The 18,430-nt window shown below is 43.1% G+C and overlaps 1 long non-coding RNA gene across 1 annotated transcript; it reads left to right on the top strand.

Moving 5' to 3' along the window:
- The first annotated feature begins 11,921 nt into the window (after positions 1 to 11,921).
- On the top strand, positions 11,922 to 15,701 carry LOC128344958 (uncharacterized). The gene is made up of 3 exons (XR_008316144.1): positions 11,922 to 12,000; positions 13,054 to 13,192; positions 15,162 to 15,701. It is a non-coding gene; the product is annotated as an uncharacterized LOC128344958 (long non-coding RNA).
- The last annotated feature ends 2,729 nt before the right edge of the window (positions 15,702 to 18,430 follow it).

Genomic DNA, 18,430 nt, shown 5'->3' with positions numbered 1-18,430 from the left:
CCATTACCTTCAAGAAGAAGAAGAAGAAGAAGAAGAAGAAGAAGAAGAAGAAGAAGAAGAAGAAGAAGAAGAAGAAGAAGAAGAAGAAGAAGAAGAAGCCTGCCTTGGTAGTTATCCCTTTTTGAAAAGATAGTGCAAGATTCAGGGGAAACAATCAGAAGATAAAGAAAGATCTTAAAGGAATCTACTCTTCCTTCTATAGGTGTATGATCTGAGTTGTGCAATCTACATTTCAAGTATTTTTCAAACAGCTCCACTGAAATCACTACAGCTGCACAAGGACTATTTGAGAGTAAGCAGAGGCTGATATGTTTTAGAGATTGATATACAGACTAACAAAGCATAGTGCAGCACCAGTGCTCCTAAAGAGTTCCAGACTAATGCTGCACTGGTCTTTTAATGGGGGTGGGGGGTGGACAAATTTTGACAACCTTTCCTTCCCCAAAAAAGTGCTCTCTGCCACCTGAAACTACATCTCTGAGGTGTGTACAACCCTTCCAGGTTTGCTTCCAGGTGAAGGCAAAATTGTTGAAACTTGATGATCCTTGATCTGGATGTGTGCTGCTGTGTATTTATATTAATGTCAGAGCAAGCATTCATATTTGTTTGCACCCAGCCCCAAATAATGTTGTGGAGTTTTTTTTTTCAAAAGGAAGAAAATTTGACAGAATTAAAATTAGTACACAATGGCTGCATTCGCACATAATGTGAATGTGGCTACTAGACCATTGGAGCTGTGGTTCTGATCCCCACCACGCTCTTTTGTCCGAATTCAGACATCATGGAGAGCATGCTCTCTGCAGTCAGCAAGAGAAGAGGGGGAACTGGCTATGTGGGCTCCCTTCTTGCCACATCCAATCATGGCCGAGTTGAAGGAGGAGCTTCCTCCCTAAACTCCGGTTGAAGGGGATGCAGCCTGCATTTCCAAATTCAGTTGCAATGCGGGCTGCGTCTAACCTCGGATTGCTGTGACAAAGCTCACTACAACCCGAGGGTTGAGATTGGAGTTTGAAAAACAGAACCTTGGATTAGTCGCTATGTGGAACCAGAGTTGTACTCATTTACATGTAATGGTAGGACAACCTCTGGCCCTTTCAGCTCTTGTACAATGTTATGTGTGAATGCAGCCAGTAATTGTCTTCACCAGTGCAATGATGATATCTGAAATTGAACCAGTGGGATAGGTTCAGGGTTACCATGGCATCCCTACTGGCTTGCGATGAGGCTGAAAAACTTTCTCAGCTCTTTGGAGAGAATCAGCTACAAATGTGCAAAATAAATTACAAACATGGCTCAGGTTGGCTTTGTGTGCTATTAAAGGGCCATCATCCTTCAACACAAGAACACCTTCAGTGAGCCAGGTGGGAGCATTTCCTCATGTAATTGAATTCTCAGCTTCACCTTCAGGAAGTCAAATTAGGAGAGAGGAGCTGACTTTGGATCTTAATCACAAGTGTGGGTGGGTGGGTGAATTTTATAGCCTTCAACAATTTCAAGAATCTTGAAAAGCTCATATTTGAGGATGATTGAGAAAATCATTTGCATGCATTTGTGTACAAAAAGAGAGTTATACATCTAGCATCAAACAGATATATTTGTACTGGGGGCAGCTAAGATGATTCTGCTTTCCATCTGTTCCTATTAAATGTTATTCCACCAGCATGGTGCTTTTAGAGAAAGCAGTAGTATTTAGAATGAAAACAGCATCGAGCAACAGTAATTCTATTAAAACACACACACTTTATGTACTTCCATTATACTTTCAGTGGAGGCTGACTTTCCCAGACCTACTGTAATGTGTTGAGTAATGGTTATTGTTATCAGACTAAAACACCTTTAAATTGTTACCCTTGAACATAATGTGCATTCTGTGAACTAAAGCAGTTAATGATGGTTTCTTCACTAAGTCCTGCATAAAATCAAAGAGTGAAGAGTGATATAATATTGCATATAGTCTGTGCATTAGAGCTATGTGGAAACTCTTCACAAAAGGCAAAAGAGCCAGGACTTTGTGCAGTTGTTCTCAGGTTGGAGTTGAATAACTATGCATTTTGTCTGTTTTTCCACATCAAAGCACCACTGCTTAATAACAATCCATAATGTTCTAAAAATAATCAAGCCATGGTGGCCTGGAAAAATAGTAAATGGAAATCCTGTCACATTTTATCCAGAGGGAATTGATACATTTTTTGTTTTAGCTCTATTCCCTACAGGGAAGAGCAGATGTACAGGTGCTAAGCTAGAAACTGTTATAATTACAAAACCTGTATTCAATTCCTTGGAGAGCTTTGAAATTTTCCACATACAATAGAAATTCAGGCTTTGAAGGAGGAAAAAATCCATAAGCCTGAAGAACAATGAAGTACAAGTTGATTTTCTGAATTATTTGCTGCAGCAAAGTGTTCTTTAAGAAAACCGGCACAATAAACAAAACACAAAAGAAACACTCGACTTCTAATGCATTTCAAAAGCAGTATTATTGATACATGCCAAGTGTGTGTGCATGTGTGTGTATGTGTGTTTAAAGATTACCTCATACTGTACTAAGAGGTTTGTGCACAACAACGACATTAGAAAGAAAGAAAAACCACACCTTCTTTCCGCTCACTTTGTTTTACTTATGTGAACAGAATGTAGTGAATGTTTACTGAATAACTGATTCTTCATACTTTAATAAATGCAGCTATTTACTGCAAGAAGAGTGGTTTCTGTACAATGTCCTGTAGCATAAACAATCTTATCAACAATACACTCTTGCAATAATGGCATTGCTGATGTTGATAACGCCACAAAGTGTGACTAGCAATGAGAACACAGCTGAACATTATGTTTTAGAAGCATAGAATTTAGAATAAATCCATTCATTCAACACCTGGAATAAGTGAATTGCATGATAACAAATTGAGCCTAATCAAACCTACATGAAAATAAAAGCAAAATTTGGCCTTAATGGCATTTAGTCAACTGGCACCAGGTATTAATGTAGAGAAGTACTTTCTACTTATTTGATAATTACCTGATACATAGCAAAAGCTTTTTAAAATTGGCTGTGTCTGCTTATATACAATGCGTGGTTGTGATAATATTTAACAGCAATACCCTGTGAAATGCAGAGTCCATACAACTGTGTTGCCCAATGCCCCCTGCCCAAGCAGCCCCCCAACATCCCCCAAAAGTCATCACCAAGGGTCAAAGGGTGATTATTCTATGGGCTGTAGGGAGGGGAGCAAGTCAGGCAGAAACACATCTCCACTAGTGGAGCTCTGCCTGGTTTCCGGGCTCTCCTGCCTCCTCTTCCAGCCACCTATGCCACAGCTCATGGCATTGCCAAGCATCTTAGACCCTCAGCAAGAGGATTTTGGGAAGCTCAGTGGGCTGCCCAGGGAGGAGGTGACAGCTGCACAGACTCTGCATTCTGCTGGCATTGCTCTCTATAGTATATGAGCCAATATTCAAATATCTTTAGAGAGAAAGAATTATGGTGGGTGTAAAGATAATCAAATGCAGTCTCCTATGTATCTGCCATAGCTAAATTCCCTTAATAGATGTAAACTTCTTTGACATGTTTGCTTTGCTCGTGTGCATGCATCTGACTGCTTCCCTCTGATTTGATGTGGGAGCTAGGAGGGAAAGGATTCACATTCTTGGTTCCATTAGGACCTAAAGCAAAACATGCTGGCTTCTTTATAAATGCTCCTCACCCCAATTAGCCTGCACAGAGTGTGACAAAATCAACACCCAATTGTGCAGGGATAAAATTTCATTTTGTTCTCCCTGCCTTTTTGTTATTAAAAGTTTTATTTGTTTCGTTACTCAATCATTAGGATTTGATTCATTTTCTTACTAATTCAGAAGTAATTTGTTCACTTTCATGACTCAGATTCATTTCCATTTCCCCTGACAGCAGCTCCATGTGGCTAGGGATAGACCCAGCAGGGCTAATCCTGGCTGAATAGCGCTTTACATGCAGCCAGGCATCATGAGTGATTACAAGCCTCCCCCACTCCTTGGGGCCTTTAATAATTGTGCATGGCCAGGGCAAGCCTTGCTGGAGCTGCCCCAGGCCACATATCAAAGGACCTACTGAATTCAGATGTAACATGAAACTGCAGTTAAATGGAGCACAGGTTAGAACTCCATTACATCCAAATTCATGAGACCATGGTTTTGAGCCCAAAGTGGCCTGTGATTTGCCTCACAAAACTCCAATTTGATCCTTCAGTTTGTACAAAGTTTTGCTGCCAAGACCTCCCATTTGGCCGCTTAAGCATTACGTCCAATCCTGGACATTGCCATAACCACAATTTTGTGCCAGTTTTCAGACTGTAATGATAGAGAGGGTAGTACAGACCTGCCAAAGAATGTGGCTGTTCCATAGCTGTGGTGCTCCTCACTGGCCACCTGTCCAAGCATTAGCCCCACCCCTCCTGTCACCTATCTAGCCATGTCCCATCCTAAGCTTGTCAGTCTGCCAAGCGGCAGAGTCACAGAGGGACATTCTGTCTTACCACTCTGTTCTTGCTCCCCACAACTGGCAAGCAGGAGGGAAAGGGGACAAGATGACAGGATGGGCACGAAGAGCTTTGCTCCCAGGAAATGAAAAAGAGGCTCTGACAGATGGAGCATTAAAATCTCCTTTGGGTGAATGCAAGGCTTCACAGGGAAGGGAGGGGAAGAACATCATTTACCATGAAGATTTGGGCCCCACAGAAATGAGTCTCTGTTGTTGGGTTAGCTCAACTTGTGAACATGCAATCCGGTGGGAGAGCTTGGGATTACAGCTGCAAGGTCCTCCCCAGTAGACTAGCCCTCTCATGAGGGGGATAGCCCACTGGCAGCAAGTTGCTAGCAGAGTAGGATGTAGTTTGTTCTGCATGTACTGCTTTGATGGGGCAATCCCTTGCAACAGCATCCTAGGAAATGGTGGGACAGCCCCCCAGGATCCTTTGTCCTCCTTCATATACATATTCCTTCCTAGGAAGTCTTCATGTTCCCCTTCCTTTCCTGAGTAGCAAGGAAATAGTGCCCCGCAATATCCCATCCACCTCGAAATTGTGCTTGTGCAGGAATATTTAGGTGCAGTGCTCTTAGGAGGGTGGTGATGCCACCAATGTCTGAAGAAGGGCTGGCAAGGCATGTAAAGGGATTTAAATGCCCTTTCCATACCGAGGGCGGGCAGACAGCTTCAAAAATGCATATCATGCTCGACACACACACCCCTTCCAGTTCGTGGCCTATCACGGCTGCTCTGCTGACTTATTTTATTTTATTTTTATATTATATTCCACTCTTCCTCCAAGGAGCCCAGAGCAGTGTACTACATACTTAAGTTTCTCCTCACAACAACCCTGTCAAGTAAGTTAGTCTGACAGAGAAATGACTGACCCAGAGTCACCCAGCAAGTATCATGGCAGAATGAGGATTTGCACTCGGGTCTCCCTGGTCCTAGTCCAGCACTCTAACCACTACACCACGCTGGCTCACTTGCTGATGCTTTGCCCATAATCTGGCTGTAGAGTTTGCTGGGATTAGCTTCAGTAGCCGAGCAGCAGGGAGGGGCTCCCCACTCCTGAAACTGGAGGTTGGTGGACTGTGGTTGAAAAAAATTCTGTGGAGCATTTTAAAGTATCAAATTGAAACTGCAGATTTGCCAACCTCCAGTTTCGTGTTATGTCTGAATTCAGCCATAGTGTGGAGGCTTGCAAACCTCATCCAGTTGCTGGCTGCCTTTAAAGTTACATGGAGGTCTTTCACATGACCTCGCTGGGGAGGGCGAGTGGACTGTGGGGAAGGCAGGAGCTCAGCTGCCTTCCCTGGCAGATGAGCAGCTGCCATCCTCCCCTCTGCTGCACCATGCTCCCACATTAGCAGTGGTGATATGGATGGAGATTCTGGCAGTGGGAGGACTTCCCCCTCCTGCATCCCAGGGTACCCTAGGGCATGGGTGTGATGGCTGCTCTCATTAGAGAGAACTCCTTCTCCTGACTCACTGCCGGAAATGGCAGTGGGCCGGTGTGTTTGTGTGTGTGTGTGTGTGTGTGTGTGTGTGTGTTTAACCTGGTGGTGACTGCCCAGATGATTGCCAGCTTAAGTAAAGCGAATGACAGGTTCGCTTAACCCCAGCTAAACACAAGGTTTAAAGATGTGGCTTGGTGCAGAGACAGTGCCGGGAGCTACCTCGGTCCCGGCGCTTCATATGCATAACCTAACCTGTGCTGTGCTGCCCTAACCTGGGAGAGGCTGTGTGTGAATACCCTTATGGTTAGGATTAGCCTGAGCATGAACAGCATCCCTATGAATGGGTGAGGCAAGGGCGATCAAAAAATAAACCCTACTCATACTCCTTCATTACTGATCGTGTTCATTTTGTTACAAATAAAAATGAAACCAAATGGGCCACATTCAGTTTGGGGTTTTCCATTATTTATTTATTTATTTCTGTGGCTCCAGTGATGCACAGAATCTGGCCTTGCTCCTCTGCAATGCCAGGTCAGTTCAGAATAAGACCGAAATTGTCCACAATTTGATCGTGGATGAGGGAGCTGACCTGGCATGTATAACCGAGACCTGGTTGTGGGAGGTGAGTGGTCTAGTGTGGGCTCAGCTTCTCCCACCAGGTTACTCTGTTGTGGAGCAGGCCAGGGGAAATGGGAGGGGGTGGGTGGAGTGGCTGTGGTCCATAAGAATACTATTTACCTTACCAGGGCCCCTGTGAGACAGTTGACTTATATTGAGTTAATATTTTTGAGGCTGGGAACTAGGGATAGATTGGGGATTCTGTTGGTGTACCGTCCACCCCGCTGCCTAACTGACTCCCTAACGGAGCTGATGGAGCTGGTCACGGAGTTGGTGTTGGAGTCTCGTAGACTTTTGCTGCTGGGGGACTTCAATATTGACTTTGGGGCTGGCTTGTCTGGTGCGGCTCAGGAGTTCATAGCGGCCATGACAACTATGGGGCTATCCCAATTAGTTTCTGAACCAACTCATGTTGCCGGCCATGCACTCGATTTGGTCTTTTGTTCAGATCAGGGGGGTGTTCCATGGGTGGGGTATTCAGTGGTTTTCCCATTGTCATGAACGGACCACTACCTAGTTAAAGTTGGTCTCACAGCCGCAATCAACCCCTGCAGGGGTGGCAGACCTATTAGGATGGTCCATCCAAAAAGGCTACTGGACCCAGTGGGATTTCAAAAGGCCTTGGAGGATTTTGACGTTGGTGTGGCCAGTGATTCTGTCGATGCCCTGGTAGGAACCTGGAACAGGGAACTCAACAGGGCAGTAGACACGATTGCGCCTAAGGGTCCCTTCCAACCTGCTGCAAAAATGGCCCCTTGGTATACTGAGGAGCTGTGGGGGCTGAAGCGGTTGGGTAGGCAACTAGAGTGCAAGTGGAGGAGAACTCGGTTCGAATCTGACAGGATTCAGCATGTGACCCATTTGAAGGCTTATGCAGTGGCAGTGGGCGCAGTGAAAAAGAGATTCTCGTCTGCGCGCATTGCGGCTGCAGGTTCACGTTCGGCGGAGCTATCCCGGGTTGTAAGGAGCTTGGTTTCTGCTCCTTCTACTTCCAATCAGTCCCCAGAGTTGCTCTGCTGTGATGCCTTTAGTGGGTTCTTTGCGAATAAGATCTCCTGTATTCGGGCTGACTTGGACTCCACTATTTCTGCAAAGTCTATGGAGGAGGTGCCTAGCAATCCCTCTTGCAGTATTAGATTGGATCAGTTTCAATCTGTGTCTCCTGAGGATGTGGACAAGCTGCTTGGGGTGGTGTGGCCTACCACCTGCTCTCTGGATCCTTGCCCGACTTGGCTGCTTCTATCTAGCAGGCAGATTGTTGGAGGTGGCCTAGTTAATATCGTAAATGCATCGCTGAGGGAGGGTAGGGTGCCCCCCTGCCTGAAGGAGGCAATGGTTAGACCACTCTTAAAGAAGCCTTCCCTGGACCCCTTAGCAATGGACAGCTACAGGCCAATCTCCAATCTCCCTTGGTTGGGCAAGGTGATTGAGAGGATGGTGGCTAACCAGCTCCAAGCAGTCTTGGAGGAAACTGATTATCTAGATCCATTTCAAACTGGCTTTAGATCTGGCTATGGGATTGAGACAGCCTTGGTCAGCCTGATGGATGACATTTACCGGGGTATCGACAGAGGGAGTGTGACTCTAAGGCTTCTTCGGGATCTCTCAACGGATTTCAATACCATCGACCATTGTATCCTTCTGGATCGCCTGAGGGAGTTGGGGATAGGGGGCACTGCTTTGCAGTGGTTCCGTTCCTATCTCTCAGGTAGATTCCAGATGGTGGAGCTTGGTGACAGTTGCTCCTCAAAACAGGAACTGTTATATGGAGTCCCTCAGGACTCCATTCTGTCACCAATGTTTTTTAACATCTACATGAAACCGCTGGATGAGGTCATCAGGAGGTTTGGTGCTGGGTGTTATCAGTATGCTGATGACACCCAAATCTACTACTCCTTTTCATCTTCAGGAAATGGCACTCATTCTCTAAATGTCGGCCTACAGGCAGTAATGGGCTGGATGAGGGAGAACAAATCGAAGCTGAATCCAAGCAAGACGGAGGTGCTCATTGTGGAGGCTCAGAATCTGAGGGGTGAGTTAGATCTCCCTGTGCTGGATGGGGTTACACTCCCCCAGAAGGAGCAGGTGCACAGCTTGGGAGTACTACTGGACCCAGGCCTCACCCTGGTAGCTCAGGTGGAGGCCATGGCCAGGAGTGCTTTCTATCAACTTCGGCTGATTCGACAGCTGCGCCCATTCCTCGAAGAAGATGACGTCAAAACAGTGGTGCACCAGCTGGTAACCACCCGGCTTTACTATTGCAATGAGCTCTACGTGGGGCTGCCTTTGTACATAGTCCGGAAGCTTCAGTTAGTTCAGAATGCAGCAGCCAGATTAGTCTCTGGGGCAACCTGGAGAGACCATATGATGCCTGTTTTGAAACAGTTACACTAGCTGCCGATATGTTTCTGGGCAAAATACAAAGTGCTGGTTATTACCTTTAAAGCCCTGAATGGCTTCGGTCCGTGATGTCTTAGAGAGCACCTTCTTTTATATGATCCCCACCACACGTTAAGGTCATCTGGGGAGGTCCATCTCCAGTTACCACCGGTTTGTTTGGGGGCGACTCAGAGGTGGGCCTTCTCTGTAGCTGCTCCTGGGCTGTGGAATGCACTCCCAGCAGAAATTCATAATTTTAATTCTTTACTGTCCTTCAAGAGAGCCCTTAAAACCCATCTGTTTGGCCTGGCTTTTCAGGGTTTTTAATTAGTTTTAACTGTTTTAATGTTAACCTGGTTTTCAGGCTTTTAATTGTTTTGATAGTTTAATTGTTTTTAAAGCTCTTTTTAAATTGATGTTTATATTTGTATTTCTGTTTTAATTGTTCTTAATGATTTCTGTTTTTTAATTGTAAACCACCCTGAGCCAGCTTGGAAGGGCGGTATACAAATCAAATAAATAAATAAATAAATAATAGCAATTTTATTTATTTATTATTTATTTATTCGATTTTTATACTGCCCTTCCAAGCTGGCTCATTAGTCCTAAAATTAATACATACTCCAAACCATAATTCTAACATAGGCTGGAATCAGGGGGAAGTATCAATATATACTAAGTAAACTGTATTAACTGATGATAAGCTAGGCAGGTAATGCTCCAGGAAACCTTTAAGATTTAGTATTACTTTAAAATCTTCAGGACACTGATCTGTAATCCTGAAGCATCAGCCCCACCTTGCCTTTTCCAGAGACCTACAGAATAATTCAGCCCAGGGGAGTTTATCTTGTCTCCTACTCTTGGTCTAGGTATAAAATGCCCCAAAGCCTTTGTATTTTTGATATACAGGGCTGCCATATGACAGGTAGCTTGAAGAGATGCACAGAAGAGAGAATTTTAGCAGGTGCAACTTGTCATGCTGGGGGAAGAATCCGTGCACCTGCCGACAATCATTCTGTGCATGTCTTAAAGCTCTAGGAGACCTGTCCTCTTTTTTCATAAGGCAGTCCTCTCTGATAACCTCATGCAATCTCTATAAAGATAACAAGCGATATGTTAAGATTTGTCTGTCCAATTAGCCATACAATGGTTACCGAGCAATTAAAATCAGTATTAGATTTCCAGATCAACTTTCTATAAAAGGGAGGATCCCAAACAAATTAGGTGGGCATCCTTTAGTCCCTTCCAGTGCCAACATATCTTCAAAGCTGTGCTGAGGCATTGCTACCAAGGAGGCAGGAAAGCTTGCCCTTAGGTGCAACTGATCTGTAACTCAGCTTCCAAATGCCCTACAATAATGCAAACATCTGTTGTTGAGTGTAGAGTTTTCAGTATATAGGAGTCAGTGATACACACTTTATTTTATTTCTGTGCCTTTGAGCAACATGTTGTTGTTGTTTTTTATAATTAAATCAGGTCTTATATATGACTGTTTCTGATTAAATTTCACTTGTATCACCAGGCTTTCTGATTAGCTATGGAGTTCTGGCAGACTTTCTTTTCTTTTTTGGCCTGGTCTGTAATGCCTTTTTCTTCATGTCTTGAGAACAAAGCTGGATAACGTGGGGAGACAGGGGAAAACTTGAACGGACAGTCGAGATTAGTTTAATATTTGTCAGTTTTGCCATAGATTAGCAGTGGTAATGTGGGTTAAAAGAAAGGGGAAGAAAGGCTGATGATCTTGTTGTAAAGCAGTTTGTAATGGGCTGGTGGTGTTTATTGGACTTCACTATGTGAGATATCCTATAAATCAGCTTACCAGAAGGGAGGGGAATTTGCTGGACTGACCAACACTCCAGAATACTAATTTCCCCTATGAAAAATATAATAGAAGTGGCAAAATAACAACAACACCCTATTCCCAACTTTCTAATCCATGCTTCATATGGTATGAGCATATGTATGACAGATCCCTAGGTATGAAGGGATCTCTCAAAAGAGAATGGGCACATTGTCACTGGGGCATGATAGGATGAACAGGACATAAACAGAGCAGGAGAGATCAAGGAACAAATGGCACATACCTGCCAACACTTCATTCATGAAAATAGGGACATGCTTGCAACATTTCTATCCATATACCAATGATCACATCATGAGCTGCACCCCTTACATGATTACACTCTGCAGCATCCTGACTAGGAGTTCTGTGAGTGGGAGATGTTCCACTTGTTCAGGGGAAGGATGATTCTCACTGATCCCCTCTTCTCTCTGCTGCCCTTTGGACCCCTAACAAATCTGTTCTTGAAGTTTCTTCAATCTCCGGAAGATCATTTAAGGGAGTTGTGTAGGGGTGGTCCAGGAGAAAAAGGAGGACTGCTGAAAATCATTCATTGTATGAGTGGAATAACTTATATTTATGGAACTACTAGTCAGGATGCTGCATGTTATTGAAAGGTTTTCACTGCCTGCTCTAAGATGCATTAATTTACTTTGGAGCAGCCTATCCTTCCTCAGCTGACTCTAATGTTCTTTTGGTAAAGATATACTACACAAATATAATTATTCTGCTATATCATATTCACACAACACATCATACAATGTCTGCAGTGTGTGAAATGCTATAACCTGCAATGAATGGCTTGGTGCCTTCATGGATGACTCACTTAAATAACATTTTAATTGAAGCATTCGGATTTCCTCAAATTCAGAAATTGGGATAAAATAGGGATAGTAGCCAACATCAAGATTAACATTCTGCAGCCAGGCCAGGTATCTTGATTGAGTGAGGGAATTAGGGATGATTTTTTGTGACCCCCCCTTCCCTCTGAGGGTCCCCCAACTCCCAGAAATATGGGAATATAGTTTTAGGAAGCACAAGTGGCTGCAGGATTGCCTCTCTAGTCAAAAATTGCCCCTCTCCCCTCAAATAATGGGGAAATCTGATACATTTGTGGAAAGGTAACAAGGACTTCAGCCAATTATTTTACTAGGGACAGGTACCAGAAAATATGAGCTGTCACTGGTAAATAGGACAGTTGGAAGGTATGGGGGTAGTATAGAAAGAATAAAAGAGGAAAGTGTTGTGAGGTAGAATGGGAAGTGGCTAGTGATCTATCTTGCTAGCATTCTCTTGCATCTTGGAAATGGGTCTAGGGGCCAGGAGGGTGGCAATGAGTGTTAGCTGATATAAAACTGATAGTGGTGCATACAGTTTGAAAAGTGTCCATTGTTTACTCAGCAGTTGTTGAGACAGAAAGCAATGAACACAAGAGGGCTCATTTCAAGGGGAATCCTTTCCTTACCCTACACAACACACACAGTCAAGAGGCCAGAATAATAGAATGGACATGAAGGAGAGGTAGAAAAAAAAATTCCCCATGAAAATCCTGTAATAGAAGATGGGATGGGGGGAGGGATAGAAATGAGCCAGTCACAATTAATTTTCCTGTCAGCTTTGGGAGCCATTGTGCTAAAACGTGTTGAGCAGACTTTAACGTTGCAATCTAGGACTTATTAATTATTGAACTTATTTCACAGTGCACCTTGCTAGCTTAATGACAAAGGGCTTATCTAAAATTCTAACGTTATTGTATAGTGCCTGTGTTTGACAACAATGTACGCTGGAGGTCAGGCAGTGGAGCCACAGGGGGCCACTGGCAGCATCAGAATTGGCATCTGTGACTTTTAAACAAGGGTTTTTCTGCGGCTCAAGAGAAGTGCTCCTATTGTTTAACTCAGCAGCCACTTTGTTCTTTTGTCAGACTGTACAATCCTCAAAAAGGAGATTTATCATTCTGGGGCTTCTGTCACTTCTGAGGGACCTTATAGATTTTGAAGGGCCTCAGAACTTTTCCACTGAATGAGAGCGAGAGGGAGAGAGAAGATGAATGTTTATATTCTATTTTGTCCTTTAGCTACTAGAACTGTCTGAATAGACTCCACAAACATATTTTAATCAAGTACGATGGAGGGAATATATTGTCAGAATATATGTTTATTTATGCTTAACGTTTGCCTAGCTTATTCTGTTATAGAAATGCAGCTTTCAAATGTTTAAGAGTTTGCATTTTCCAATACTATTTCTACCCATACTAGAATGTATTCTCTTGTGCTTGAGAAGGCTTCCCTTGGGAGAACAATCAAAGTGTGCATCTTTCACACATCTGCATAGAATTTTTTCAGGTGAAAAGCACAGAGCATCTTTCACCAGCATCAGCCTCAGCATCCACAGCAGGTAAATAAAACAAGTTACAATCTTGCCTTTTTTGCATCGGCGGTGGGGGTGGGGTACACTCCAGCAAATCATGGAAAAATATGCAGGTGTTTAAAACATCTAAGTGCCTTAGATCAGAACCTTACAATTATTTTCTCTACAAATTGTTTACTCTTTTTGCCTTTCCCCACAAGAAAAAGTAAAAGCAACATGAATTTAGAATACAGCTTTTCAATAACTTGATATTTCTGTTAACACAAAGTGTGTATGTGTGTTACTTGGCAACAACTTTAAAAACTGTGCTAGATTACACTATTATACTGAAATTATTTACATGCTTCTGAGGGTTTTACTGAGTCTTTCTTTTGCTGTAAGAGCACGTAGTGCTTCCATTTGGTATGGCTCTCCCATCAATGAAAAGACAGTTATCAATGATAACTGTCTTAACATTCATTACCATGACCATTATCATTACCATCAATGATAAGACAGTGACGATAAGACACTTCTCACCAAATTGCCATGGAAACCTCTAGATCCTACCACTCTGACTATTTAATGCTTTTGGACTTGGACACTTGCTCTTGGGTGCTATATGATGGTTTAATTTATCATAATACATTTGGGCCAGTGTTCATTATTGTATATTTCCAGTAGACAGTTGTAGAACCCAAGGGAAAGAGGGTTGAATCAGGAATATTAACAGTTTAATGAAATAGATTTTGAGCCCATTCTCACGACTAGATAATCAGCTCGGATGGAGCGAGGGGAGGAAGCCATGAAAAGCTTACCTCCCCTGCAGACAACTCCCTCTATGTTGCTGGGCAGCCAGATTGGCTGGCCAGACAATTGCTGGCTTCTGCCAATAGCAGGGAGGGAGCAGGGAGGTTTGGAGGCCAGGAGCCCCCCCCCCCCGAATTTCCATAATGCATCACATGAGTGCACATTGGGAGCCTCCCGATGCTGGTCAGGAGGCTACTTGTGTGTAGGTGCCATGTGAAGCTGTGCGGCACTGACACACAAGCATTAAGCCCACTTTTGGGGCACCCTCACATCCAAAACCCAGGTTAAGCAAGGGGCTCCCTAGGTGGGTGTGCCGCCTCACTACTGCCAGGAGTTGTGCAGCTCCTGGCAGTACACACATGGACTGAAAACAAGTTTTCAGTGCACATGTGAATAGCTGCTTTAGGTACAGAGAGGCAAGTGCAGTCTGCCTTCAGTGCTCTTGCTGCTGGCTGTTTGTTAGTCCTGCCTCTACTCCAGGACTGGAATAAAAGTAACTAAAGGCCTATTCAAAAGCTGGCCTGGATCAAGGAATGGGTTAACCAAGAACACCACAGCAGTAAGAACACAATCATCCTCCTGATATTAAAAAGTAGCACTTTGTATGGACAAAATTATCAGATTGAATCCAGTTCTGATCTGATGCAAACAATTATTGAATCATGCATCCTATAATTGTATCCATTCAGATCTAATGGTCTGTTTGGGGTTTGATACATAATCCCATATGATATAATGGCCCATAGGGTGGGAAAAGGAAATAATAAAGATATATTTTTGACATAACTGGATAATACTTTCAAGCATGGCATATCTCTTAGAGCTAATGGTGGAGCCCCTCTTAGGCTTAATGCTACTTCATGCAGCAGTGCCAGAAGCTCAGAGAAGCGGGCAAACTTTATTCATTCATTCAATTTCTATACTGCCCTTTCCATTCCATATACGGTGCAAACTTCTCTTCCACCTTTTCACACTTTGCTTTGAATGTATACATTCAGATGAGGTCGACAATATCCAACAGCAGCTTCTCTTGGTCAAAATAAAGCCTAAATTTTATACTGATCAAATAGCCTTGAGCAGTGAAATATCTGATGATAACAGAGTACAGGGCACCGGAGGAAATGTGAAAGAACAGCACTTGCATCCTTACCATGCTTTACTTGGATGCTTGGAGCCAAGCCTATCCCTGAGTTCTTTTTCTTCCCAGGGTGCTGAGAAGAAGGCAGGTAGATAAGGAATTGGAAGTGTGTGGTTTTGGAGGAGATTCTCCTCACTCTTTCTACAGCAAGCAGTGGCATCTTCCCAAAGCTCTTCTAAAGATGAGTGTTGCTTGAAAGAATGGTGGAGTTTTGGCTCCAACACCGTCTATTATACAAATTCACATCCCTGTCACTAAGTACTGTGACTGGGAAGGAGATGAACCAACTGCAGCATGCATTTAGTGGCTTCAATCCTGTGGAAACAAAGCAGAGATGTCAGTCACCTCATTGCTCTCTTGCTCCCCCAGCCACCCAGCATTTTCCATATATGGTGCATCATCGGATTTGAAGACAACCAGGTTTTGTAACATCATCCAGCAAAGAAAAACATGTAAACAGATATCCAATCATCAGATGGAGCTTGATACAACTTGATATGACATGGAAAATATTGTATTTGGCAGTGCTAATATTAGCTATTTTGTCTCGAAAACTCTACAATTCAAAATCTGATCTGATTATTGTTTTGATTTTATGCACAGCCCTATTAAACCTATTAAGAAGCAGACAAAGGCTCAGTTTGATTTATTTTGCCGTATAGGGTTAGATGTCACAGGATGAGATGTCAACCATAGCTACAGGGCTCAATATTGCAAGGGACGAGATCTAATAGCCTTTTAAAAAGAAAGGAAGATATTGTGTTAAATTGCACTGTAAAAGAAAGCAGACTAGAGAAAGCATTGATTTGCAATCCCCTCCTCACCAATAGGCAGGAAAAATGGATGGTTTACTCAGCTCCTGGTTTGGTTTAGTGTTCAGGCATGATGATAATCTTACTTAAAAGTGGTGATGGCAACAAAGTTTTGAATGGGGACTACACCTATATTGGGCAGCAGCAATATAGGAAGATGCCGAAAGGCATCATCTCATACTGTAAGGTAGATGGCAATGGTAACCCCCTTCTGTATCCTACTAAAAGAAAACCACAGGGCTCAATGGCACACTTTACCTTTACATTTCATAGATCAGAAAGTAATTGTGAGCTGAGCCCATACCATCTCCCCACCCAGCCCCAGCTGACCATGGGCTCAGCTTAGCACCAGCCCTCCTGACCCAGCTGCCAGGAGTGGTCGAAGATCACTGGGCACTCCTGGTGGGGCATCAAACGCTGTCACACCCTTCTGCCACTCCTGCTGCCTGCTTATTGGCTCAGGAACCACTGCACTTTCTCCTACACAGAATCTGAAAAGGAGCGGGGTAGCAGAGCAGAAGTGTGGAGGACAAGCAAGGAGACCATCTCGCTACTACTATCTTATCTTCTCCTTTCCTCTTCCTCTTTCACAGCTCTTCACTTTTCATACTGCCACCAATATATTAATTTGCTAACAATGACTAAGCCAAACCTGGTATAGCTAACTTAAATTCAAAATGAGGAGAGTTTCATAACCTTTGTTTATATAAAACATTTGAAAGAAAAATCTCTCAAGAGCATTCACTTGTTGTGAGTTATTGAGTATATTTTGTGTTAATGTTTTGTGATTTATGAAAGCTAGAAGTCAGGTTATTTGATTAAATGTGTTATATTTTGTTCCAAATGCGATAATTATATTATTATTGGTTTTCTTGAAGAGAAATAGGACTAAGTTTCAACAGCATTAGTTTTGTTTGTAACATATTCAGTTTGTTCTGTTTTATAGGACATGTTTTATATAAAACTTATGACCCACCAAGTCATGTGTAGTCTACCAAACATATTTCAGCCCAACAGAGGTACAACCTCTTTTTGCCACCTGGGGTTTTTATGCACAACAGGTTTTACTGCAAGTTTACGGGGAGGCTTTACTGCAAACTCAGAAAACTGAAACAAATAATGGATTGTCCCCACACACCAGTCCCAAGGAAGACACAACACAATCAGCTTGGATAAAAGAGCCAAAACTTTATTAATGTGGTATAATCAGCGAACTCTGCACAACAGACTCCACCCAACCAGCAGTGCGGGCTTAATTAAGGCCAGGTTAGAACATTGTTGTCCTTGCCCGTGCCTAAAATCGGTGACACACTCTGACTCAGGATAGAAGCGAATCACCAGCTTCATCCCCCTCATAAAGCCAAATTTTGGGTTACGGCCCATTTGACTCACGAGTATACCCCTGAGGTTCTGGCCACCCCAATGTCAACCCCTCAAGGTCAGGGCAACTTCTAGGGCTACAGACTGCCCCTCCCCTCCAAGCCGCTCAGCTTCTAAGGTTTCTGAAGCCCTGAAGCAGGTTTCCTGGTGAATCAAAGTGCCTGAGCTGCAAAGCCTCTAAGAACCGATTAACTAATCCCCGCTTCTTAACTGTCTAAGGGTGCTCACCATTCTCAAACCCTGATACAGCTCCACCCAGCCCACACTGTACCTAGGCTTCAAAAGCCCTGTGCGAAAAGCTTCCTGGTCAAGGTAAAAAAAAGTTCCTTCCATTCCAGCATATGGAAACATATTAATCAAGCCATATCCTACATGTCAATTTTCCATAAGTACCTATGTCCCATGCACAAATGTCATTGTCCTTTTGGGCAACAGAATAATCGTGCATAACCAAAACTCCAAGGAATTCTTAACAACTCATTATAACAGGATAATATAACATCTATGTCTCTTCACTACAGGTTGATATATAATGACAGAATTGCCCAAACTTTAGAATTCTAGTTCTAAAGTTATCCTGGCAGTTCTCACACTTGCCTGTCATGCACTGAGGAGCAAACTGCTATAATTTTAAGAATGACACATTTTTGTTCTATACTTATCTTAGATGGAGAAAGAGTAATGATATACAAGATAGAAGTCAAAATCTGGGGCTGGGGAAGCTTTTCAATGTTCTTGAAAGCCCCTCCCCCACTTCACTCATGTACACTATACAAATGATCAATAATGTGTCATAATTTGACTGCCCTCCAGAAAATTGCTAGCTCATTGTTATGTTAACCTATGGCCCTTTTCCAGATCATTCATCTCTCTTTACATGGTTTTAACATCATGAAATTGATACTAAACATGTGCTTCCATAAGAAGGTATTTTTATTCAGCCTGCATTCACATGTACACTGTTACAGACTCCATAAAGGAATTATTCAAGAACAAGTGACTATGCTATTCATACATCCTTTTGCACAGAAGCACATTCTTCATATTTTGTCTCACTAGGAGAATAATTTCCAGTAGGAGAAGATTAAGGCCTTGATTAGGTTATAGTTGCATGAAAAATAGATCAAGAGTAAAGTACTTCTGTTT

This window comes from Hemicordylus capensis, chromosome 1 (assembly GCF_027244095.1).
Source record: "Hemicordylus capensis ecotype Gifberg chromosome 1, rHemCap1.1.pri, whole genome shotgun sequence".
In the NCBI taxonomy this organism is placed as follows: domain Eukaryota; kingdom Metazoa; phylum Chordata; class Lepidosauria; order Squamata; family Cordylidae; genus Hemicordylus; species Hemicordylus capensis.
This window is presented reverse-complemented; position numbering and strand designations above follow the sequence as displayed.